General features: G+C 47.1%; 1 long non-coding RNA gene across 2 annotated transcripts in view; it reads left to right on the top strand.

Annotated features, from left to right (window-relative positions):
- Window positions 1-3014: 3014 nt before the first annotated feature.
- Window positions 3015-24365, top strand: part of LOC135304164 (uncharacterized) — a 28854-nt gene continuing 7503 nt past the window's right edge. For both annotated transcript variants that reach the window (XR_010365611.1, XR_010365610.1), the window contains exon 1: window positions 3015-4219. This is a non-coding gene — a long non-coding RNA (uncharacterized LOC135304164). The remainder of the gene's footprint in view (window positions 4220-24365) is intronic.

Below are 24365 nucleotides of genomic sequence, written 5' to 3' on the forward strand. Positions count from 1 at the left end.
TTTTTGATGGATAAAATACAAACCCAAGCAGATTGTGTTGGTTTGCCTCAAATGATCCAATGTCTGAATCAGAGGGAGAAAATATTTTAAAAAGAGAATACTGGGGGCAGATTTTCCTCTCAAGAGTTAGACCTGGAGAACTTGAACCTCAGCACAGTGAGGGGAAAATCTCCTTTTTGTTGCCACATCCAAGCAGTCATCAGGAATGTGGGATGCTCGTGGCTCGGAGGGGGATCCCAACCCACCTGGGACTGGGATAACTGGGACAGGAGCCACCCCAGAGCTGCAGCCACTTGTGTCATCTCCTGAAAAAAAAAGGGCTGAAAGGACTGAAAAGTGAAAAATGCTGCCCAGGAAATCACTTCATGCTCTGGAGCAGGAGCAGGATTTGGGGTTGGCCGGCCAGGAGAGGGGAGGAGCTCATGGAGAGCACCCCACACTTGATTCCACTGCCCCACCACTGCTTTTTTCCCTTAAAATCCTGGTTTTCTCGGAGAATAGGTGACAATGAGGATGATTATGTCAACACCTAAAGGAGGAGGTTGGAACGAAATGATCTTTGAGGTCCCTTCCACCCTAAACCCACAGGGATCCCCCGACCCCCTGGGCTGCTGTTTCATAACCTGGAGCTTTTCAGCCAGCGTGAAAAACACAAATTTCCTAAGCCCTTTCTTTTCCCTCACTTTAGTACACCAAGCAAGAGTTTAGAGGTTTGGAGCATTGTGATTTTCTGGCATTCACGGCCCCTGACATCACTGACTGGCTGCAAATTAGTCAGAAACCCCATTTAAAAATAACCCCGTTTCTCAGTAGAGCTGGGCCTTGTTTGGGCTGGAGCATCTGGGCTGGATTACCCGACAAAAACAAATTTTAGCCTTTCCCCACAGCACAGCCCTGCAGCCAGAAAAGAGCAAAAGGGGGCTGCTGACAGAGTTGGTAATATTGATAATGCTGAGGTTTCATCCTCAAGTGACAGAGCTCTGGAAAGGAGCTTGGTTTGGGACAGGTTAAAAAATAGAATTTGGGAAGAGATTTCAGATTCACGGGCAGATTTGAGGCAGAGCTGTCGGGCAGATGAAAAATGTGCTTTATTGCATAATTCTATGACTTGTTACACAAATATTTACAGGCCATGTGAAGCTGTGTGCTCCCAGCAGATGCAGTTTCATCATTTTGGACCAGGACAAATTTTGGGCTGCATTTAAAATGAAAAAGATAATTTGGCTTGGTTTAGGATGGTCCTCTCTCCTTTTTCCAGGTTTCCTTCAGTCACTGCTGGTGTTCCTGGTTTCATACCACCAGTGGGATGTGCCTGAGATCCTCTTGGGAAGGCACAGAGCCGATGAGGATCACGCTGTGGAAATGTTTCTGGAGCAAGGCAGCGGCCTCAGAATTTACCAACAACTTCACTTTTCTGAGAAAATCCCCACGTTAGCCTTTGGAAGGCTGGAGGAGCTGTTGCTGTGTGTTCTCTCATCCCTGCAGGGTGTGAGAGCTCGGAGTGGGCGAGGAGCAGGGATGAGCTGTGCCTGAGCTCCTGGAGCCAGGAGTGAACAGCGGGAGCCGGTCTGAGCCCTGCAGGACACCTGGGGTGGGATCTCCAGGAGCAGATCCCGCGGGAATGTGAGCAATCCATGCCCGAGGGCAGTGGGATCAGCCCGGAGCAGGGGAGATCCCTTTAATCCTCCTGTGGGAATTATCCCCGGCGCCTTTTCCAGGGAAAATCCAGCTCTGGGATTTTCACCCGCAAAGGGAGGGAGACGGGACACGGAACTGAACTTTAAATTCCACACTCGTTTATGAGCCCTTCTCCGTGCCCTTTGTCCAGCACAGCTCCCAGCCAGTCCCTGCCCTGGGAGGGGACACCTGTGTCCATGGGTGGCATTCAGGGACATCCCCCCCCGCTGTGGAGAAACCTCCCAGCTGCAGCTTCCCTTTGGACCTGCACTGGGATTGCAGGAGAGAGCTGGAACCTCTCCAGGTGCCACCAGGGATGAGAGAACTCCAGCTCCAGCTCCTTCATTCTCCTTCTCTGTCCTCCTCATCCTCCCTCTCCTCTAGATGGCCCCGTGACCCTGCTGGGACACAGAGCTGCTCCTGGGAGGAGGGAGGGAGGGATGGATGGATGGATGGATGGATGGATGGATGGATGGATGGATGGATGGATGGATGGATGGATGGATGGATGGATGGATGATGGGTGGATGGATGGATGGATGGATGGATGGATGGATGGATGGATGGATGGGTGCTCCCTGCTCTCAGGAGCTCCTTCTTGCTGAGTCAGCCTCCAAAAGGGTTCAGTTCTGCTTTTAACAGTCTGTGGAATGACAAAATCACAAAATTGTTTAGGGGGAAAAGACCTTTAGGACCACTGAGTCCCCGGTACTGCCACGGCCAGCGCAGCAATGGGGACTCCAGCACTGCCCTGGGCAGCTGTGCCAGGGCTGGACAGCCCTTTCCATGAAGAAATTTTCCCTAAAATCCAGCGTAAGCCCTGCTTAAACCTCCCACTAAGAAATCTCCTGGGCTTTCCACCAGGTGAGCGTAGCGCCACCTGAGATGAAGCCACATCAAAAGACAGTGACACTTCCCATTAAAGACAGGCTTGGGATAGTTTGGAGGAGTTCATGGGGACATTTCCCATGAGGGACAGGTTTGGGGTAGTTTGGAGGAGTTCATGGGGACATTTCCCATTAGGGACAGGCTTGGGATAGTTTGGAGGAGTTCATGGGGACCTTTCCCATTAGGGACAGGTTTGCAGGAGTTCATGGGGACATTTCCCATTAGGGACAGGTTTGGGATAGTTTGAGGAGTTCATGGGGACATTTCCCATTAGGGACAGGTTTGGGATAGTTTGGAGGAGTTCATGGGGACATTTCCCATTAGGGACAGGTTTGGGATTAGTTTGGAGGAGTTCATGGGGACATTTCCCATTAGGGACAGGTTTGGGATTAGTTTGGAGGAGTTCATGGGGACATTTCCCATTAGGGACAGGTTTGGGATTAGTTTGGAGGAGTTCATGGGGACATTTCCCATTAGGGACAGGTTTGGGACAGTTTGAGGAGTTCATGGGGACATTTCCCATTAGGGACAGGTTTGGGACAGTTTGAGGAGTTCATGGGGACATTTCCCATTAGGGACAGGTTTGCAGGAGTTAATGAAGCAGAGGAGACCTGGTTCCTGGAGGAACAAGGCAAGAGGAGTTTGTTTCTCCTGGGAGCAGCTTGCACCTGGGAGTATCCGCAGCCACGGGGGCTGCAGTGCCTGAGTGACTCCTTCATCAGGTGTTTGCTCCTTTTCCAGCCCTGCTTTCCCAGCTGTGAGGGTGACCTCTCCCAGAGCCTGGCCACACTCAGGTGACTGCAAAGTGCTGCCTGGAAATGCAGGGGTGGCTGCAGGGCTCCTGTTCCCACGCAGGTGTCCCAGGGCTCCACATCCGACAAGGAGGCTGATCAAAGGTACAACAACCTCCAGCAGGGTGAGAGAACCGGGCCGGGAGAGCTCTTTTATCTCGGGAACACTGTAAAATATGTTAATAATTGCGAGCATCCGAGGACAAAAAGATGGCACTTGAAAGGGAGGTGAGAGAATGGCGCGGGTTTTATGGGGGCTGTTTGCAGAGCGAGGAAATCAAACAAATCTTTCGTTTGACTCCAGCATAAGAAAGAGGTGTGAAGCAATTCTTAATGAGATTGATGCCCAAGGCAAACTGCTTTCTCTATTTTTTTTCTTTTAACTTAAATAAAAAATAAAATAAGGGATGATTTGAAATCCTGAGGCCAGCTGGTGTGAACGGCCCTAAAGGCTGGAAGGTTTGCCTTGAAGAGGAGCCCGGGCTGGGGGGGCTCTCTGTCAGTTTGGAATATCCTATAGCTCTGGGATAACCAGGAATTCTGCCTGGATGCTCCACAGGGCATCTCAGAAAACCCCAGAATTTGGGGCACGACAGAGAAGCAGTTTGATGCTTTATTTTTGTTTTCCTGAGAATAATTCCCCGTTCTCCTGACAGCACCAATTTCCTGACACCCTGCGTGGCACCTGAATCAGTGTTTTAGCCCCCACCCACCCCAAATCCCTTCCTCAGGTGTGTCCCTCCTGCAGGAGATGCCTGAGCCTTTAAATGTGGCCAGTTTAGCAGCTCTGAGCACAGAATGCACAAGCACTTTATTCTGCAGGGCTTGCTGCTCATGAAAATACCATTTTTTGGGTGTGCTGGGTGAGTTCAGAGCTATTTTACAACTTCTTTAGACTTTTATCTGTATTTTATCAGCTGCTGGGCAGAGATAATGCTGGTTTTTTGGGTGCAGTATTTGAACAACCACACACTTCTCATGGATAACAAAAAAGGAAACTCAGCAAATATCCTACAGATATTTTGTCCTGAAGTCAGGACAGTCCTGGGGAGAGGGAGAGGGTGAGGAGCCAGCCCAGGCTGGGCAGAGGAGTCTCCCAGATGCCTTGGGAATGTTTCCAGCTCCTGCCCATCCCTGCTGGATGCTGCAGCCCCAATGGTTTCCGTGTGCCTGCAGAGCCAGGGCAGCTGTGGGGCAAACCCAGGGAGCAGGAATGGCTCCGTGCCTGGAAATGTGTGTGAGCGCCACATTAAAGCCCTGCTGACTTCTCACGATTAATTGCAGCAGGAATATCACATGAATTATTGATCGGGCTCTCATTAGCACAACAGCTGGCTGTCATTACCCTGTGGTGGTTTGGGAGAGCTCTTCCCCTCGTCATTCCTGGGCTGGAGCTCCCTGATGGATCCCAGCCACGTTCCCACCAGGAGCAGAGGCCAATTTTCCTGCTTGCAGGGGGCGTGTGAGGAGGGATCAAGGTTTGGAGGGGATGCAGACGGAATATTTGAGTGATGTTTCATGTGGTGCTGAGGATTGAAGGGTGGAACTGTCCTGGAAGCACAGCTGAGGGTGGGAGTGGATCCAACCTCAGAGTCCTGGCATGGTTTGGGTTGGAAGGGAATCCAAAATCATCCAGTGCCACCCTGCCATGGCAGGGACACCTTCCACTGTCCCAGGCTGCTCCAATCAAAAACCAGGGACATTTCCCATTAGGGACAGGCTTGGGATAGTTTGGAGGAGTTCATGGGGACATTTCCCATTAGGGACAGGTTTGGGACAGTTTGGAGGAGCTAATGGGGACATTTCCCATTAGGGACAGGCTTGGGATAGTTTGGAGGAGTTAGTGAGGACATTTCCCATTAGGGACAGGTTTGGGATGGTTTGGAGGAGTTAGTGAGGACATTTCCCATTAGGGACAGGTTTGGAGGAGTTCATGGGGACATTTCCCATTAGGGACAGGTTTGGGATAGTTTGGAGGAGCTAATGGGGACATTTCCCATTAGGGACAGGTTTGGGATTAGTTTGGAGGAGTTCATGGGGACATTTCCCATTAGGGACAGGTTTGGGATAGTTTGGAGGAGCTAATGGGGACATTTCCCATTAGGGACAGGTTTGGGATTAGTTTGGAGGAGTTCATGGGGACATTTCCCATTAGGGACAGGTTTGGGACAGTTTGGAGGAGTTCATGGGGACATTTCCCATTAGGGACAGGTTTGGGATAGTTTGGAGGAGTTCATGGGGACATTTCCCATTAGGGACAGGTTTGCAGGAGTTAATGAAGCAGAGGAGACCTGGTTCCTGGAGGAACAAGGCAAGAGGAGTTTGTTTCTCCTGGGAGCAGCTTGCACCTGGGAGTATCCGCAGCCACAGGGGCTGCAGTGCCTGAGTGACTCCTTCATCAGGTGTTTGCTCCTTTTCCAGCCCTGCTTTCCCAGCTGTGAGGGTGACCTCTCCCAGAGCCCGGCCACACTCAGGTGACTGCAAAGGACATTCCAGGGATGCAGGGGCAGCTCCAGCTTCCCCAGGAAGGTTCTGAGTGCTCAGCTCAGCTTTCCCAGGAGTTCTGTCCTGTGCCTCCAGGCTGCCCAGCTGGGGATGTTCTGTGTGGAATTAGTGCTCCCACCATTCCTTCCCTCTGGAATTATCCGCAGGAGCCTCTCCTCCCTCTCACAGCCAAGCCTGTGCCCAGCTCAGTGCAGGCCATAAAGGTTTATCCATTTATCTTCCCTCAGGTCCCAAAAGGCCCCAGCACCATCTAAATTGTGATTTGCCGTTCAGGTCAGCCTGAATTCCCCGTTCCTGGAGCTGCCTGCCTGGCTGTCACCTCCACATCCCCCGGGTTTATCCGGCTCCCCTCGCAGATCTGGGAGCTTTTTGGCTCTGGGGAAGGGATTTAAAATCTTCTGTGAAAGCTGAGCTTTGGATTGGCATCAGAGAAATGCCGGGGGGTGGGAACTGCCATTCATCTTGTCCCAGCTAACACCAGGACTGGGTTTAACCAGCTCCTCAGACTAATTGCAAAGCCACGTTTAGAGAAATCTACATCTGATTTTATACATTTTGCTGTGTTTTATTTTTAATTATTCATTAAAAAATTAAATTTTAGGCATCTAATTTATTTTATTAAATCAGATTTCATTTAAAGTAATTAAAATAATATATTTAATTAAGAAAAGTAATTTTAAATTATCAGTTCTGGCAGTGAAGTAGCTCTTTGTAGCTGTACCTTAGGTATTACTGATTATACAGTGTATTCCTGTAAAGCAATCATAATTCTGTAGGTTTTCTCACTTATAAATCAAAGTTTGTATCAATTAATAGCAAAATGTCTTTTATATTATAAATATATATATATTTATAATATATAAATTATATAAATAGATAATATTATATGTATATAAATATATTTTATATAGTAATAGTAAAAAATAATTTTATAGCAACTAATGTAAAGGTAGATTAGGCATAATAGTTGGATCAAGTCAGGGTTAGCAGTTTTTGCTTTCTGGTTTTAGCCTTTACCAAGAGCAGCTATTCAAGATTTCGTTATCAATTTTCCAAGCTTCCCTCTCTGATCCATTGCTGTTCCTGAGTGGATCTGTGTGCCTGGGAAATTAAGATATTTTGGCTTTTTTTGGGGGGAAAGAAATGCAGAAATCACCCTTTAGTGAAGCCCCTCCTGTGCTTGGGGATGAGTTCCTCACTCTTTCAGATCCAGAGACACCAAAACACATCAGGAATATCTGAGGGCAGCTGGAGGCTCCAGGAGCTTTGTCCATGGATTCCTGCTGGAATCTGTGTGAGGGATATCAGGGGGGAAAAAATGTCTGAAATTAAAAACTCTGATTAGGGGAAGGAGTTTAAATAGTATCATTCCAGGCTGAATATGTAATTTGGCATTAAAATCTCATAACAGGATTAGCCCATCACTCACAGAGCCTGCAAGAATAATTTCCAAGGAAGTTATTAATGTGGAGAAGCCAAGACACTTGTGCTTTTTACAGGCAGATAATGGGGGCTGGAGGATGGTTTATGCCAAATGGAAACAATTCCTCATAATTGCATGAAGTGCTTAATATTCCATCTCCTCCCCGTGAACAGGAAACTGTCTGGCTTTCAATTTATGGTTAATTTGTAATAATCACACACCAGATCTATCATGTGCTGCTTTGCACTCGGGATCTCATGGAGCCTTTTCCCCTGGGAGTCTCCTTGCTCACCCTTGCTGTCAGCAGCGTGATCCCCCTCCCTCACCTCGTGTGCCTCTCAGCCAGGAATTCTGCATTTCACTCGGCTAATTCAGGAAATGAACCCCGTGCATTCCCATTTCCAGCAGATCAAGGATTCCTGGATATTCTGCTTGGGTCCCAGCAGGGGCAAACACTTGGTGCTGGGAATAGCAGCAGGGCAGGCTCACAGCACCCTCTGCCAGTGGGGTTTTGTGGGGTTTGGGGAGCAGGAGGGGCTGCCTGGGGTGTCTCCCACCCCACAGCTGGCAGCTGGAGAGGTGCAGCCTGCCCAAAATCAGCTGGGATTTCTGTACCAGCACTGCTGGCAGAGGAATCTCCCTAGCAATTGGTTCAGGTTACAGTGGCATGTTCATTTTCTGAAGCTTAAGGATCTTGGCTCTGACTAAAATCCCACAAACTTTAATGTAGTGGGATGGCCTGAAGTGGGGACTGTGCCCTGGAGCAGCCCCTGACATTAACCAGCCTCCCCAACGTTATAATTTCAACCTGAAGTGCTGCCAGCCAGGGCAGGGAGCTGATTTTGGAGCCTGTAGGAGTGTAAATAGTCAGAAATATCAGAGCTGGAAGTGCCCAGGGTGGGTTCATCCTGAGGGGAATAAAACCCCACAGGCTGGCAGCCAGGTCTGTCAATTCACCTTGATTTTCACCAGTGGAGGAGGGGAGAAAGCCAAAATAAAGATTCTGTCGATGAGATGTGGAAATCCCCAGCCCTGGGAGCTCTGCAGATGCTGAAACAAACCTGCTGTGAGCCAGGCTGCACAGGGACGCTGTGGGATACCCCTGCAGCCTCCAAATCACACCCTGGGTGTTTATTCCAAGCAGAACTTTTGGACTTTTTTTCCCCAAGTCTGGAAGAACCCACCAGGGATGTTGGGAGAAGCCAAACCCCTCCAGAGCGGGGCCGAGTGCCTGCTCCAGGAGGATTAAAGGGTTAAAGAGGGAAGCAGAGGAGCAGGGCTGCTCTGGGGTGCAAGGGTTCAGGGGAAGGTCTGGCCAAACAAGAAATCCTTTGTTCCCAGCAGGAGAAACCCGCAGCTCGGGCAGGGCAGGCTGCTCCCTCTGCCCCAGCACCTGCGGGGTGTCCTGATGGGCTGAGGATGAGCCATGCACAGGAGCTGCACTTTTCTACTCTTCTCTTTTCCCCCCTTTCACAGCTGCTGATCATTGCACTGAAGTCAAATAAGCCATCCACAGAGACTGAGGGTTTTTTTTAAATGAATTTTTAAATTTTTCTCTGAAGTTTGGGAAGGAAAAAAGGGCAGTTCTCAATAAATATTTATTTATGAACGACTCTGGGGGAACTAGCAGGAAACCACCAGAGTGTTCTGCTGCAAAGAGCAAATGTGTCAAGCCTCTGCTGTACCTTGATTTTTCTAGGTCGCAGAAATACAGCCTGAAATCTTAAAGGTCATTCCTGAAAATCCATAGGAAAAGCCAGACAGAGAAAATGCACTTGGCCACAGTCAGAGAAGCGATTTGGCTTTATCAGTGAGTTCTCTGAGCCCAAAGACACCACAAATGTCTGCATTATTTATAATCCCCGTGGAATCTAAGTAGGTTGAGGAATATTCTCCTGTCAGCTTTTGATTCCTCCCCAGAAAGACACTTCCCAGCCCTTTAAGCAGATTTGGAGGATGACAGCCAGCTGCAATCCAGGAGTCACTGCTAATTTTGTAGCATGGCTTGATTTTAGAGAAGGAGGATGGAACTGTTGAAAATCCAGTCTATCTCCTTGCTTTCTCTTGGATTAATGAAATACTGGGAAAAACCAGCACTGCAGCCATCTGCCCTGTGGCTTCCTGGAGCTTTCTCCAGGCTGTTCCACAGCCCAGCAGTGCAGCAGGACACTTTTTACATTGGATTGCACTGGAATAGCCAAGGCAGATGTGTCAGGGAAACAGCTGGAGCTGAATTATCTCCATTATTGGAGATAATTACACCTTGCAGTTCCATCTGCCAGGAACCTGGGAAAACTTTCCCCTCCAAGCACAGAAATGCTGGGAGAGGATGCTTTGAGGAATAAAACCCCGGGGAGTCTTGCAGCTTCCTTTTACCCCTGAAGCAGCTCCTGTCCCCCCTGCCCAGGGCCAGGCCAGGGATGGATCTGCAGGACGGATTACCTGGGGCACAGGACCTCGTGTGCAAAGCCTGGATCGAGCAGGAATCCATCAGGACAGAGCAGAACCTGCTCCTTCTCCCTTTGCTGCTGTCCTGGTGGCTTTTCCAGCCTGCAGATCCATCTGCTGACACCATTTCCAAAGGCAGCCCTGGGAGGCTGTCCCCGAGCACCAGGCAGGGCTCCAGCTGTTGTCAGCAGGCCCCAGATGTGACGGATGGAAATTTAACTTCTCCCACATGTTCTGCCCCATCTCCTGCCCTTCCCATCCATCAGCTCTTTCATCCTGCTGGAGGTGCTGCCCGTGGCCAGGAGGGCACTGGGCTCTCCCATAATGGATGTTGACAGGGAAGGGAAGAGCAAAGGGAGAGATCCAACCCTCAGCCACGGCCGGAGCTGGGATTTTAATGGATCAAAGGCACCCAGAGAGCCCCTGCACAAGGGGAGCATCTGGAAGAAATAATAATAATGATAATAATCAGAGGTTTAGGGGCTGCTTGCCATCTTCTGAGCAGGTTGGAGCAGCGGTGGGGAACTGTCCTTTAATTTTAGGCTGCTCTTGGAGGTTTTATGGTAGAACCTTGCTGGCCAAAGGGCCTCCCAAGGCACCTGGGGAGCTGCTGTGGGGCTCAGTCCCTCGTGAGGGGGTAACAGGAAGGCCTGGAATGGGAGTCAATCCTATTATTGTGTTGATTTATGTTTTTCCATAACATGTGCAGGAGCAGTTGCTACAACAAAGGGCTGTATTTATAAATTATGAAAATTGAATTATACAGGCATGCACGTGTAGCTGCTCGTGTAATACATCGGGTTTGGATTAATGGATTATGGGATATCGTAGGCCAGCATGTCTGTATGAATTTCTAGGAAGGAATTCCTGGCTGGCAGGGTGGGCAGGCCCTGGCACAGGTGCCCAGAGCAGCTGTGGCTGCCCCTGGATCCCTGGCAGTGCCCCAGGACAGGGCTGGAGCAGCCTGGGCTGTGGGACCAGTGACAGGAGTGGGGAGGGAAGGGCTGGAGCTGTGCCAGGGCAGGGTCAGGATGGATTTTGGGAAAGGTTCTTCCCCCAGAGGGTGCTGGCACTGCCCAGATCCCCAGGGAATGATCCAGCCCTGCGGCTGCCAGAGCTCCAGGGATGCCAGGGTGGGATTGCTGGGTGTCTGTGCAGGGCAGCAGTTGGATCAGTGATCCTGGTGGATCCCTTTATCCTGTGATCCTTAAGGTGTTCTCTGAACCCCCTGCTGCTTCAGGTGCTGCTGTCCTGCCCCAGAGAGCCTGGGTGGTCACAGCTCAGGCCCCTGGGGTTTGATCTCTGCACAGGCACTGCCTCACCTGAGAGCTGGGCTCCTGGGCTGGAGCCATCCTCATTCCTACCTCCTGGGGCCATCCCTGTTCCCATCTCTTGGGGCAATCCCATCTCCTGGAGCTATCAATCCCTGTTCCCATCCCCTGGAGCAGCCCCGTTCCCATCTCCTGGGGCCATCCCATTCTCATCTCCTGGAGCAGCCCCATTCCCATCTCCTGAAGCCATCAATCCCTGTTCCCATCTCCTGGAGCCATCCATCCCTGTTCCCATCCCCTGGAGCCATCCATCCCTGTTTCCATCTCCTGGAGCCATCCCTATTCCCATCCCCTGGAGCAGCCCCGTTCCCATTTCCTGGGGCCATCTATCCCCGTTCCCATTTCCTGGGGCCATCAATCCCTGTTCCCATCTTCTGGGGCCATCAATCCCTGTTCCCATCCCCTGGAGCAGCCCCGTTCCCATCTCCTGGGGCCATCAATCCCTGTTCCCATCTCCTGGGGCCATCAATCCCTGTTCCCATCTCCTGGAGCCATCAATCCCTGTTCCCATTTCCTGGAGCCATCCCATTCTCATCTCCTGGAGCAGCCCCATTCCCATTTCCTGGAGCCATCGATCCCTGTTCCCATCTCCTGAAGCCATCAATCCCTGTTCCCATCCCCTGGAGCAGCCCCATTCCCATCTCCTTGGGCCATCTATCCCTGTTCCCATCTCCTGGAGCCACCAATCCCCATTCCCATCTCCTGGAGCCACCCATCCCTGTTCCCATCTCCTGGAGCAGCCCTGTTCCCACAGGCGGCCTGGCTGCTCCCTGCTGTGCCCCAGCCCCTCTCCCTGAGCACACCCAAACATCCCGGGGAGCTGGGTTTGTTTCCTCCTGCAGCTTTTCTGCAGATGCAGATGCAGCCCAGCCCAAACGTGGGCTCCGTTATTTCTGTCATCATCCCTGGCAGCTGTGATTCATCATCCCGTGGTGTTTCCTTGCACACCATAATTCTCTGGAGCAGAACAGCACTTCAGCTCTGCTCTGTCAGCATCCCAGGGCTCCTCAGCCCAGCAGAGCTTCATCTCTCCCTCTAACAAAGACATTTGCTGCAGGAGGCTGTGAATGTCCAGAGCTGTCGCTGTGTGAGCTCCCAGATATTCCTGTTGTCAGAGATTGAAATTCCAGCTCAAAGCGCCGTTAAAGTGTCACACCAGTGTCATTAAAGGGGTAAGAAAGAGCTCCCAATCCCTTTGTGGGTGTAGAGAGTGATTTCTCCTAGCACAGTTTAAAATCCCAACAATTGTGGCTCTGACTGCTGTGTATCTGCCTGGACAAAAAATCACCATTTTAATGGGTGCAAAAATGACCTAAAACCTGCCAGTGTGCTGCCTGGGCTGTTTGCTGGGAGCTGGACTTTGTGAAGATCTGCCTGGCCAAGCTCAGGCTGTTCCCAGGATCTCCACGTCCCTTTCCTGCCTTTTCCCAGCTCCCTTCCCTTCCCTGGGACAGGCTCAGCCACATCCCAGCTTTTCCATCCTTTAGCACATCTTTGGGACAGGACACGTGGCCCTCACCCACGTGGTCTGGAAGATTTAATATTTGAGCACTGGGAGGGGAAAAAAACCCCAAAAGGTAATTTGATTTAAATACAGGGAAAAAAAAAACCCCAAAGATAATTGGATTTAAATAGAGGAAAACCACCTCCCCCCCAAAAAAACCAAAACCAAAAGGTAATTTGATTTAACTGGGGGGGGGGGGGGGGGGGGGAAAGCATGAATATTGAAAATATGAGGAAGAAACAGGTTGAGAGTTTGTTTTTAAGATGTTGTGGCTGGGATAATTTGGAGCAAAGCCAAGAACAAGGCAGCAGTGAGGAAAGGCTGGGTCTGGGGAGGACTGGGGACAGTGGGGTCACACCGGGGGTGGCACTGACACCCAGGGACAGCAGTTTGGGCAAATCACATGTGGGGAGCAGAGTGGAATTCACTGGGTGAGGTTTACAGGATTTTTGGGGTTTGGGGTTTTTTCACTTCAAGTCAATTGTTAAATATATTTTCCAGTAGAAATCAGATTTTGTACTATTTTATACTTCTGCTAAATCGCTAGTACAAGCAATGCAGCAAAACCTGGCTTTAATTCGTAATCTTATCAGCAAAATTAAAATTTTGGCTTTGCATATAAATTCAAATGGGAAGGTTTTGTTAGGGAAACGCTGCCCTGAAAGAACTGCTTTCTTTTCCATGTCCATCCTTCTGTTTTTTCTGCATCCCACCCCGGTGGCTTTTAGGGGGAGACTCTGAGGTATCTGAGTATAATTACCTGCTTTTTCTAAGTATCTGACAGAAACCCCTCTTGCTGGGAATTGAACTGGTTTCTTCTACTTTTATTTTTCGTGGACACGGAAAACAGCAAATAATGGGTTTATGCAGAATAATCTATGGGGACTTTTACTGCCTTTAATCTTGCAATTTTTGTGCACAGCAAAGCCAACCCTCCCCAGCTTTCCTCACCCACCTGATTTTAGGAATCTGTTCTCGTTTCCCTGAACCTTTTCCCAGCTCTCTGTGCTGTGGGTGCACGACTCCTGGCACAGAGGGGACCCTGCTCCAGGGCTTGGCAGGCCAAGCTCTGCTGGAAATCTGAACGTTTGCACATCAGGAGCAGCCCAGCAGAGGGGGTGCAGATCATTTCCAAACCGGGTTAAGGGATGGTTTGCATGGAAATGAAAATTTCATTTCCATTATTGGCTTTGTTGGCTTTTTATTTTCTTTTTTCACCTCCAAATTTTCATTTTATCACCAAATGCTGGAGCTTTGCAGGTCCCCAGAGGTTCCTGTCACCCTTGTGAGCCTTGGCTGAGGTTCCCCCACGGCTCAGGAGGGTCAAGGCCCACGGTGAGTAAGGACCACCTCATCCAGCTTTTCTCCAGAATTATAAATATTGCAAACCTCCATGTCCCTGAGGCTTGTCCCAGATGGTTCTGCCCAAATTTTGGCCATGATCTTTGTGCCAGTCTATGGGAATAAATCACACAAACTCGATTTTCTTTGAGGTTGCAGAAAAGCCTTTTCTGTATTGAAACCATCTCATTGATTTAATCCTGATCCCAGCAAAAAAAGCCCCAAAACTCCACAACTCTTTATTCACAGAGCTCTTTTTATACAGTTTTACAGTGTGGGACCCTAATTAGTTAATAGCTTTCTTGCCAATTACTTTTATTGGTTAGTAATAAGTTGTTATTTATATTAATTGGTCACTCAAACTCTTGGTGTGTGTGTGTGCAGGAAAAGTTGTTTGTGAGAGGCAGAAAAATGAAAATCACCTAAAGATGTAAAAAGAGTTTATACAGGTGTAAGATTCTTATTTTTTATTTAAAAGTTGTGAGTTTTATAGTATTTTACCAATGTTATAAAATTGTATATATTTTAAAAGCATACATTAACATATTAATGATTTATTTATTTATATATTTATAAATTTTTATATTTATTTATAAACTACGTATATATTTTTATATAACATTTTTAAGGTTAAACTACATAAGAAATTATACTTAATTTTTTTTTACTTTTAAGTTAATTATTTTAAGTCTGCAATGTGGACTTTTTTTGTTTAATTAAAAAATACTACTTAAACTCATGAAGAAAAAAGTAAAGAAGAAAAATTAGTTATTGTCTTGCAACTTTTATCTTAGTTTTATATATATTATTATATTCTAAAACTTTAAACTCTGCGTTTTTTATTTAGATATTACACACTTTTAATTAAGCTTCTCATGGTTAAGTCAGATTGTTTCCATCATTTAAAGCTTGTGGGTTTTGGTTTTTTCCCCATTTGAAAATGGAACCAATCTGAATTTTGGACAGATGAATTTATAAGTGACAATTCTCACTGATCTGGAGATGTCCCATGGGTGATCCAGGCACCTTTTTTGATGGTGCTCCTTTCCAGGGTCTCTACAGGATGGATTGTCCCATATCCATGGAGGGGAAGGGGCTGGAGAATCCCTGAGGAGCTGGGAAGGGGCTGGAAAATCCCTGAGGAGCTGGGAAGGGGCTGGAGAATCCCTGGGGGAGCTGGGAAGGGGCTGGAGAATCCCTGAGGAGCTGGGAAGGGGCTGCAGAATCCCTGAGGAGCTGGGAAGGGGCTCAGCCTGGAGCCAAGGAGGCTCAGGGGCCCTTGTGGCTCTGCACAGCTCCTGCCAGGAGGGCACAGCCGGGGGTCGGGCTGTGCTCCAGGAACAGGGACAGGAGCAGAGGGAACGGCCCCAGGCTGGGACAGGGCAGCTCAGGGTTGGAAAGGACCTTAAATCCCATCCCATTCCAACCCAGTCCATGGCAGGGACACCTCCCTTTGTCCCAGGCTGCTCCCAACCCAGCCCTGGACACTGCCAGGGATCCAGGGCAGCCACAGCTGCTCTGGGCACCCATCCCCACCCAGTTCCTGCCTGGTGGTGGCCTCTGGCTGCCTCAGTCCCACAGCTGCTTGCTCCAGGACTCAGAGCTCTCCCCAGTCCATCCCAGTCCGAGCAGAGCTCTCCCAGTCCATCCCAGTCCAAGCAGAGCTCCTCCCAGTCCAAGCAGAGCTCTCCCAGTCCATCCCAGTCCAAGCAGAGCTCCTCCCAGTCCAAGCAGAGCTCTCCCAGTCCATCCCAGTCCAAGCAGAGCTCCTCCCAGTGCAAGCAGAGCTCTCCCCAGTGCAAACAGAGCTCCCCCCAGTCCATCCCAGTGCGAGCAGAGCTCTCCCAGTCCATCCCAGTGCGAGCAGAGCTCTCCCAGTCCATCCCAGTGCGAGCAGAGCTCCCCCCAGTCCATCCCAGTGCGAGCAGAGCTCCCCCCAGTCCATCCCAGTGCGAGCAGAGCTCTCCCAGTCCATCCCAGTGCGAGCAGAGCTCTCCCAGTCCATCCCAGTGCGAGCAGAGCTCTCCCCAGTCCATCCCAGTGCGAGCAGAGCTCTCCCCAGTCCATCCCAGTGCGAGCAGAGCTCTCCCCAGTCCATCCCAGTGCGAGCAGAGCTCTCCCAGTGCATCCCAGTGCAAGCAGAGCTCTCCCCAGTGCATCCCAGTCCGAGCAGAGCTCTCCCAGTCCCTCCCAGTGCAAGCAGAGCTCTCCCAGTCCCTCCCAGTGCAAGCAGAGCTCTCCCAGTCCCTCCCAGTGCAAGCAGAGCTCTCCCCAGTGCATCCCAGTCCGAGCAGAGCTCTCCCAGTCCCTCCCAGTGCAAGCAGAGCTCTCCCAGTCCCTCCCAGTGCAAGCAGAGCTCTCCCAGTCCATCCCAGTGCAAGCAGAGCTCTCCCAGTCCATCCCAGTCCGAGCAGAGCTCTCCCCAGTCCATCCCAGTGCAAGCAGAGCTCTCCCAGTCCATCCCAGTCCGAGCAGAGCTCTCCCCAGTCCCTCCCAGTGCAAGCAGAGATCTCCCAGTCCATCCCAGTCCAAGCAGAGCTCTCCCCAGTCCATCCCAGTGCAAGCAGAGCTCTCCCAGTCCATCCCAGTCCGAGCAGAGGAGCCAGGAGCACGTGGGGGCCTCTGGCACCTGCAGCACTGCAGCCCAGGCCAACCCGACCACAGCACGGGGGTGACCCCAGGGGGGATTTTTTTTCTCCCCAAAACAGAGCAGGGCCAGGGCTTTGAAGCTCCAAACGCGGCGTTCATTTCAATTTTCATTTTAATGAAATTATGTCATCTTCTGTGCCACGTCCCTTTAAACGCTGGGACTTTGAGTATTTTTAAATGAAATTTTCCCCCTGTGGGGGCCGCTGACCTGCCCTCCCATATTGCCTCCAGATGTCCAGGAGGGACAGGGAGGGGGATCCTGCTGGATCCTGCTCCTCTGGAAAAGCGCTGGTCCTGCTGCCCTGTGTTTTCAGTGGGATTGAACGGGCTCCATCCGCAGCCCCACAGAAATGTGGGCCCACCACCCCCTCCCTTGGCTGCCCCTTCCCTTTGCCAGCTCCTTGGGACCTTCCTGGGGAGTTCAGCAGGGATTAAATCACTCTGGGTTTAAAGTTTAACCCAGAGGAGTTGTTTTAAGCTGGGTCTGGACCACTGAGGTGACCTCGGGGCAGGGATGAGGAGGAGGAGGAGGAGGAGGAGGAGGAGGAGGAGAGCCCAGCAGCCTCTAGAGCTGCAGAGAGCAGGAGAAACGCTGGCTGTAAGTCATAGGCATTTCAAAAAGCCCCAAAAATCAAGGGATAAGTGAAATCCAGCAGGCAGGAGAGCCCCGTGCACATCCCAGCTGTCCCCACCTCGTCCCAGGCAGCAGAGCTTTGCCACCAGGAGCCTTTTCCATCTGCATCAATATTCCTGGCTGCTCCCTGATCTCCTCCAGATGGGCTACAATAGTTTCCTATCTTCCTTCTTTTGGTCTTTTTTATCTTTTATTTCAATCCAAACCGTTTCTGCCTGCCCTGCCAAGCTCTATATTGTGTTGCATTCCTGGCTCCTTCAGACACAATATCCTCCTTGACCCATCCTGGCAGGTTTCCACCTGCCCTGTTGTGTCTGTTCCTCCTACAAATCCCTCTTGTTCCAGCTCCAAGAGCAGCCCCAGAGGGATGTGATATCCTGCTGTCCATCCTCCCAGTCTGCTGGGAAAGATGGAAGCTGGACAAGAAAGTTTCCCAGGTATGTGTGCTTGGCAGGGAGCTCTCTGAAGGTGGAACCTGGGAGCAGAGCAGAGGTGGGAGCAAGTTTTGATGGAGGAGAATAATGGATGTGTAAATGGAGAATTGCCGAGCCAGTCGTTACTGGACACCTGAAAAAGCAAAGGTTAGGTCGAGTTGGGAGGGGGTTTTATGACTAGAGCAAAGAGAATGTTGACCACAAACCAAAAAGATGTTCCCAAGCAGAAGCAGGTCTCAGGAAAAGCAGAAGATGCGCAGGCAAACAGACGTGCTGATGTGGCAAGCAGGAAAAAGGTCCAAGAATTTTCCACGGCAAGGAAACTGGAAAACAACTTTGAATTCAAACTGTAACACACTACCTCAGGTGGCTGGATAAAAATGAGCATAATGTGGTAATGGGAGTAGTTATGATGGGCTGTAGGTAAAGGTATTGATTGGTGGATTATCTATTAAGATGCCCAGCAAAGAAAAATATATAATGCATTTTAACCAAAATTAAAGGGTCTTCAGGCTTGTCTATAGCTGTAGGCATGGCTCTGTTACCCACGACCTGAGACTGCTGGAAAATCTTATATACAACAAACAGCATTTTGTATACATTAAACTGCATTTTGTGTACAATAAACAGCATTTTGTGTACAATAAACAGCATTTTGTATACGATATGCTGCATTTTGTATACAACATACTGCATTTTGTATACGATATACTGCATTTTGTGTACAATGTGCTGCATTTTGTGTACAATATACTGCATTTTGTATACAATAAACAGCATTTTGTATACAACACACTGCATTTTGTGTACAATATACAGCATTTTGTATACAACACACTGCATTTTGTGTACAATATACTGCATTTTTCAGACAATATACTGCATTTTGTATACAATATACAGCATTTTGTATACAATACACTGCATTTTGTGTACAATATACAGCATTTTGCATACAATACACTGCATTTTGTGTACAATATACAGCATTTTGTATACAATACACTGCATTTTGTGTACAATATACTGCATTTTTCAGACAATATACAGCATTTTGTATACAATATACAGCATTTTGTATACAATACACTGCATTTTGTATACAATAAACAGCATTTTGTATAAAATATGCTGCATTTTGTATACAACTTACTGCATTTTGTGTACAACATACAGCATTTTGTGTACAATATACTGCATTTTTCATACAATATACTGCATTTTGTATACAATATACAGCATTTTGTATACAATACACTGCATTTTGTATACAATAAGCAGCATTTTGTATACAATATACAGCATTTTGTATACAACATACTGCATTTTGTATACAATACACAGCATTTTGTATACAACATACTGCATTTTGTGTACAATACACTGCATTTTGTGTACAATATACTGCATTTTGTGTACAATATGCTGCATTTTGCATACAATGTACAGCATTTTGTGTACAATAAAAAGCATTTTGTATACAATACACTGCATTTTGTATACAATAAGCAGCATTTTGTGTACAATATACAGCATTTTGTATACAACATACTGCATTTTGTATACAATATACAGCATTTTGTATACAGCATACTGCATTTTGTGTACAATACACTGCATTTTGTGTACAATATACTGCATTTTGTGTACAATATCAGCATTTTGTATACAATATGCTGCATTTTGCATACAATGTACAGCATTTTGTGTACAATAAAAAGCATTTTGTATACAATACACTGCATTTTGTATACGATATACTGCATTTTGTATACAATATGCTGCATTTTGTATACGATATACTGCATTTTGTATACAACATACTGCATTTTGTATACAACACACTGCATTTTGTATACGATATACTGCATTTTGTGTACAATAAAAAGCATTTTGAGGAGCTGCCTGGAGTCCCACATCTCTCGTCCCAGGCTCTTACACCAGTTACATAAAGTGTCCCTCGCACACCACAGGGACAAATTCCCCTTCCCAAATCCTCTCCAGCTGTGCCCAGCAGGGCTGCACTGGGGAATGTCGCTCCACTCTGGGGACACATTTTTGGGAAGCTTCCCTTTTGAGTGACTCATGTGTTTGCATGTGCACCCAAGGCTGGCTCGTGTGCCAAAAAGCACATTTTCAATTTCTGAATGGTTGCTGCTGGGCAAGTCAGGGCAGGGTTTAATTGTGTGGCTACACCTCTGTCTCCCCAGCTAGAGCAAAAATTATTTAAATATTTGGGCCAGTTTGTATTTTCTCATCTTTAATGACTAGGGAAAAAAAATTTGAAGGCCCTCTGAGCATTTCTATGCATTTCTTGAATTTTTTCCCAATGTCTTTGCTGCATAATTTAATCTTTTAGGGTAAAACTAAGGATAACCTGCTCATTTAAGGGTGAAAAAGGTGCTTATATGAAAGAAAAAAATTCAGTATGTGCAAAGTAAATATATTTTAAATAATTGTATGAAAAATGATAGTTTAAGTGCTTATATCTATCTTAAGAGATTTGCCACAGAGATATCAAATTTATTTTACGTTGGCCAAATTTTACCTCTGACATTCTAATAAATCCACCAAAAATTTTAAAAAAACCAAAGTGTTCTACTGCTAGGTTCAAGCTAATTTGACTCATAAGTCAAGGGGGTAATTTAATCTAATTTAGAATAATTTCAAACTGAGTGCAAAGGTGCCTTGGAGCAGTTATTGTTATTGAGGGGTTTTTTGAGATCAGTGATGTGCAAGGAGGAAGACCCTGGTTCTACTCTTGGTATATGTAAATATTAATCAGTTTGCACTGGTACAGTTTGGCCAACATAAAATAAATGTGATATCTCTGTGGCAAATCCTTAAGAGAGAAATAAGGACTTAAGCTATTCTTTTCATACAATTACATACATTTATTTAAAATAAATAAAATAAATGTGATGTCTCTGTGGCAAATCCTTAAGAGAGAAATAAGGACTTAAGCTATTCTTTTCATACAATTACATACATTTATTTAAAATAAATAAAATAAATGTGATGTCTCTGTGGCAAATCCTTAAGGCAGAGATAAGGACTGAAACTATTCTTTTTCATACAATTACTTAAAATATATTTACTTTGCACAAGCTATTTTTTTCTCCCATTGAATACTTGTTTTTTGCCTGGGATCATTTGGTCTGTTCAGATTTAAGGAAAATATTTTCACTTTGCTGCCTGAGCACCTTTGGCTCCAGGTTCTATTTTACCAGCTGCTCCTCCCACAGGAGAAATGCAATCGCAAATTACTGAATTTCTGAATAATAGATAAGAAAAATGAAAGAATAAATGCCCTCATGGGCCCGGGCCCAAAGCAGGGGCAGCTGTGAGCTGTGGCACTGCCCTGCTGGATCTGGGCTCTGTCTGTGCCCCTTCTTCACTTGTCATCCCCGCTGGAAAGCCACCAGAGGCTCTGCTGGGGCCTCTGCTAAGGCTGCTGCTCAAAAAGGGCATGAAAGGAAAGGAAAAAGGGGAAAGGAAAAAGGGGAAAGGAAAGGGAAAAGGGGAAAGGAAAGGAAAGGAAAGGAAAGGAAAGGAAAGGAAAGGAAAGGAAAGGAAAGGAAAGGAAAGGAAAGGAAAGGAAAGGAAAGGAAAGGAAAGGAAAGGAAAGGAAAGGAAAGGAAAGGAAAGGAAAGGAAAGGGGAAAGGAAAGGAAAGGAAAGGAAAGGAAAGGAAAGGAAAGGAAAGGAAAGGAAAGGAAAGGGAAAAGGAAAGGGGAAAGGAAAGGAAACAAGAAAGGAAAGGAAAAAGGAAAGGAAAGGGGAAAGGAAAGGAAACAAGAAAGGAAACAAGAAAGGAAACGGGCAAGGAAACAAGAAAGGAAAGGAAAGGGGAAAGGAAAAAGAAAAGGAAAGGAAAAAGGAAAGGAAAAAGAGAAAAGGAAAGGAAAAAGGAAAGGAAAAAGGAAAGGAAAAAGGAAATGAAAGGAAAAAGGAAACAAGAAAGGAAAGGAAAAAGGAAACAAGAAAGGAAAGGAAAAAGGAAACAAGAAAGGAAAGGAAAAAGGAAAAAGGAAAAAGGAAAAAGGAAAGGAAAGGAAAGGAAAGGAAAGGAAAGGAAAGGAAAGGAAAGGAAAGGAAAGGAAAGGAAAGGAAAGGAAAGGAAAGGAAAGGAAAGGAAAGGAAAGGAAAGGAAAGGTGCACATCGGAGAGGGCCACTGGAGATAAGATGACCAAAGAGAAGCAGAATCCTGCTTCTTCCAAGGAGTGTATCCAGCCAGGACAGCAAACTTTCTGCTTTTCCCTCTTTTTTTTTCAGTACCATGTGATTCCTAATCAGGCTTTTGGGTGCAGACAGACCCTGCAGTGCTGGGCGTTTCACTGATAAGGATATCAGGAATTGGCCACCAGACTTATTCCTTGTTTTCTTTGATGAATCATTAGCAGCCAATTTGCAGCAGGCTTTGGGGCAAGTCCCCACCGGTTCTCCCACTGCAGGAACATTTATTTGCTGTTTGCTGTGGGTGGGCAGGGGCAGGCCCTGGACACCGCTCACTCCTCGTGACTCACACTGCAGCAATCCCTTTTTTCTGTTTGGGTTGGGATAAAAATCACCCCAGGAAGGGATGGAGAGCACTGAGCTGTCAGCTTCATGAAATCAGGTGATTTTCAAGAGGGGTTTGAGACAAACCCACGGCCACCCTGGGCCTCATGGTGGCCACAAGGCCACTCCATGCCTGTGGTGGCCACGCTCTGCGGGTCTTCCCTCTGGGATCCTGTCCTGGGATTGACGGATCCTCCCATGGCTGCAGGACGTGCTGAGCCTGCGCACAACTGGGGCATTTTGGGTTGGAAAGGACCTTTAAAAATCCATGGGCAGGGACACTCCCACTGCCCCAGGTGCTCCAGCCTGGCCTTGGGCACTGCCAGGGATCCAGGGGCAGCCACAGCTGCTCTGGGAATTCCAGCCCAGCCCCTGCCCACCCTCCCAGCCTGGAATTCCTGTCAACATCCCATCAAAATCTCCCCTTTTCCAGCTTGCAGCCATTCCCTGTGTCCTGTCCCTGCATCCCTGTCCCCAGTCCCTCTGCAGCTCTCCTGGAGCCCCTTCATGCCCTGGAAGCTCTCCCTGGATCCTTCCCTTCTCCAGCTGAGCATTCCCAGCTCTCCCAGCCTGGCTCCTGGAGCAGCTCCACGTCCTCCCTGTGCTGAGGATCCCAGAACCTGGAGATATTCACAGGGAATCCTTTCCAGGAATGCTGGAGGCACCCACACACCAAATCCACACACTCTATGGATTTTGACCTCATTAGTCCAAATTTAACCTTGTACAGCTTTCCTTTAAACTTCCTCTTGCTCCAACAAAGACAAGGCAAACCTTCAGATGAGTTCAGTCATTTATTAACTAAGGATTCCTTAAAAAGGCTCAGTTTTTCTCCCTAATGCCACGGAGGATCTTTGCATTTTCATCACTTTTTTTTTCAGCCTCCATGACGAATAACTGGGAAAAAAGTTCTATTTCTTTACCACATCCAGCTGTTTGTTAGGTGGTGGAGCAGAAATCTGTGATAAGAATCAGAAGGCAGAGCCAAACTGATAAATTTCCATCTTGCTGATGGAAAAAGAAAAGCAGCTGGGATTTTTCTCTCTTTGTTTTTTTTTTTTTTTTTTTTTAATTAAGTCTAGACTATACGTGTTGTGCTGCTGGGAAATAATCTGGAAATGTTTACCAAATTGCATTGTGATTATGATGTCAATAATCAAGTGAAAAGAATGAGCAGAGGCTCAATTTAGGAGAGAAAAGAAATCTCTGATTTGCAGCTCCAGTTGCTTAAGAGAGCAGCTCTGAACTTCCAACAGAATTGTTCTTTCCTCCCAGCTGGTAAAATTCATTCTCAGCAGCACTTGTGATTGCCATGAAACCGGAATTTCACATCCCAAACCCCAGAGAAGTGATGGGGGTGAGGAGATTTCACTTTTTGGCTTCCCGTTTGAAATCCAGAGCACCCACTCCAGCCTTCCAAAGGATTTCCTCAGTAAATCTCAAGGAGTGCAAGAAAAAAACAAAACAAAACAAAAAAAAACCTGCAAAGTTTTATGGTCTCTGCTCTGAGATTTTTGTCATTGAGGCTGGTACACAATTTCACTTTATTCCTATATATTTTTGTTGGTTTTCCCAGCTTTTACAGAGACAAGGCAACTGAGAGGCGTTTTAAAAGATTTTATTCCATTTTCAGTCTCGATGAATGGTGAGACACAAGAGATGCAAAACTCAAGGCCATTCCATCAGGAGCCAACCTATTTCCTGGTTACAATACTCAGAAATGCTCTTTAGTTTATTGGGTTTTGCTACACAATGCTGGCATTGTTTTTAACACTAATTGTTTCTATTTTTTCTTTGGGTCTTGCTAGAATGTATCATTTATTGTCTTAAATTTCTAAAACATCTAAAACATGTTGTAGTGGTTTTGGTTTGGTAATTTGAGATTTTATTCGTTTTGAGATTTTTTGGTTAAGGTATTAAAGAGCATGGTGGGTTTGTTGGTTAATTACTAATGCATCTTTTTTGGTTGCAAGAGAGGATTAGGAAAAAGGTAAAGTAGAATTTTAGAATTTTAAAAGGGCATAAAGAAACATTTATTAATAGTGATTAAAAGAAAGAGTAATAAAAATTAGAATAAAACCTTAAAAATACTTTTTTTTCTATAATTAAGAAAATTGATAATGTAAAGAAACAAAATTTTAGTTAGTTTATTATTTTTAGAATAGTCTTTCTATCCTAAA

Source organism: Passer domesticus, chromosome 7, assembly GCF_036417665.1.
Source record: "Passer domesticus isolate bPasDom1 chromosome 7, bPasDom1.hap1, whole genome shotgun sequence".
Lineage (NCBI taxonomy): Eukaryota > Metazoa > Chordata > Aves > Passeriformes > Passeridae > Passer > Passer domesticus.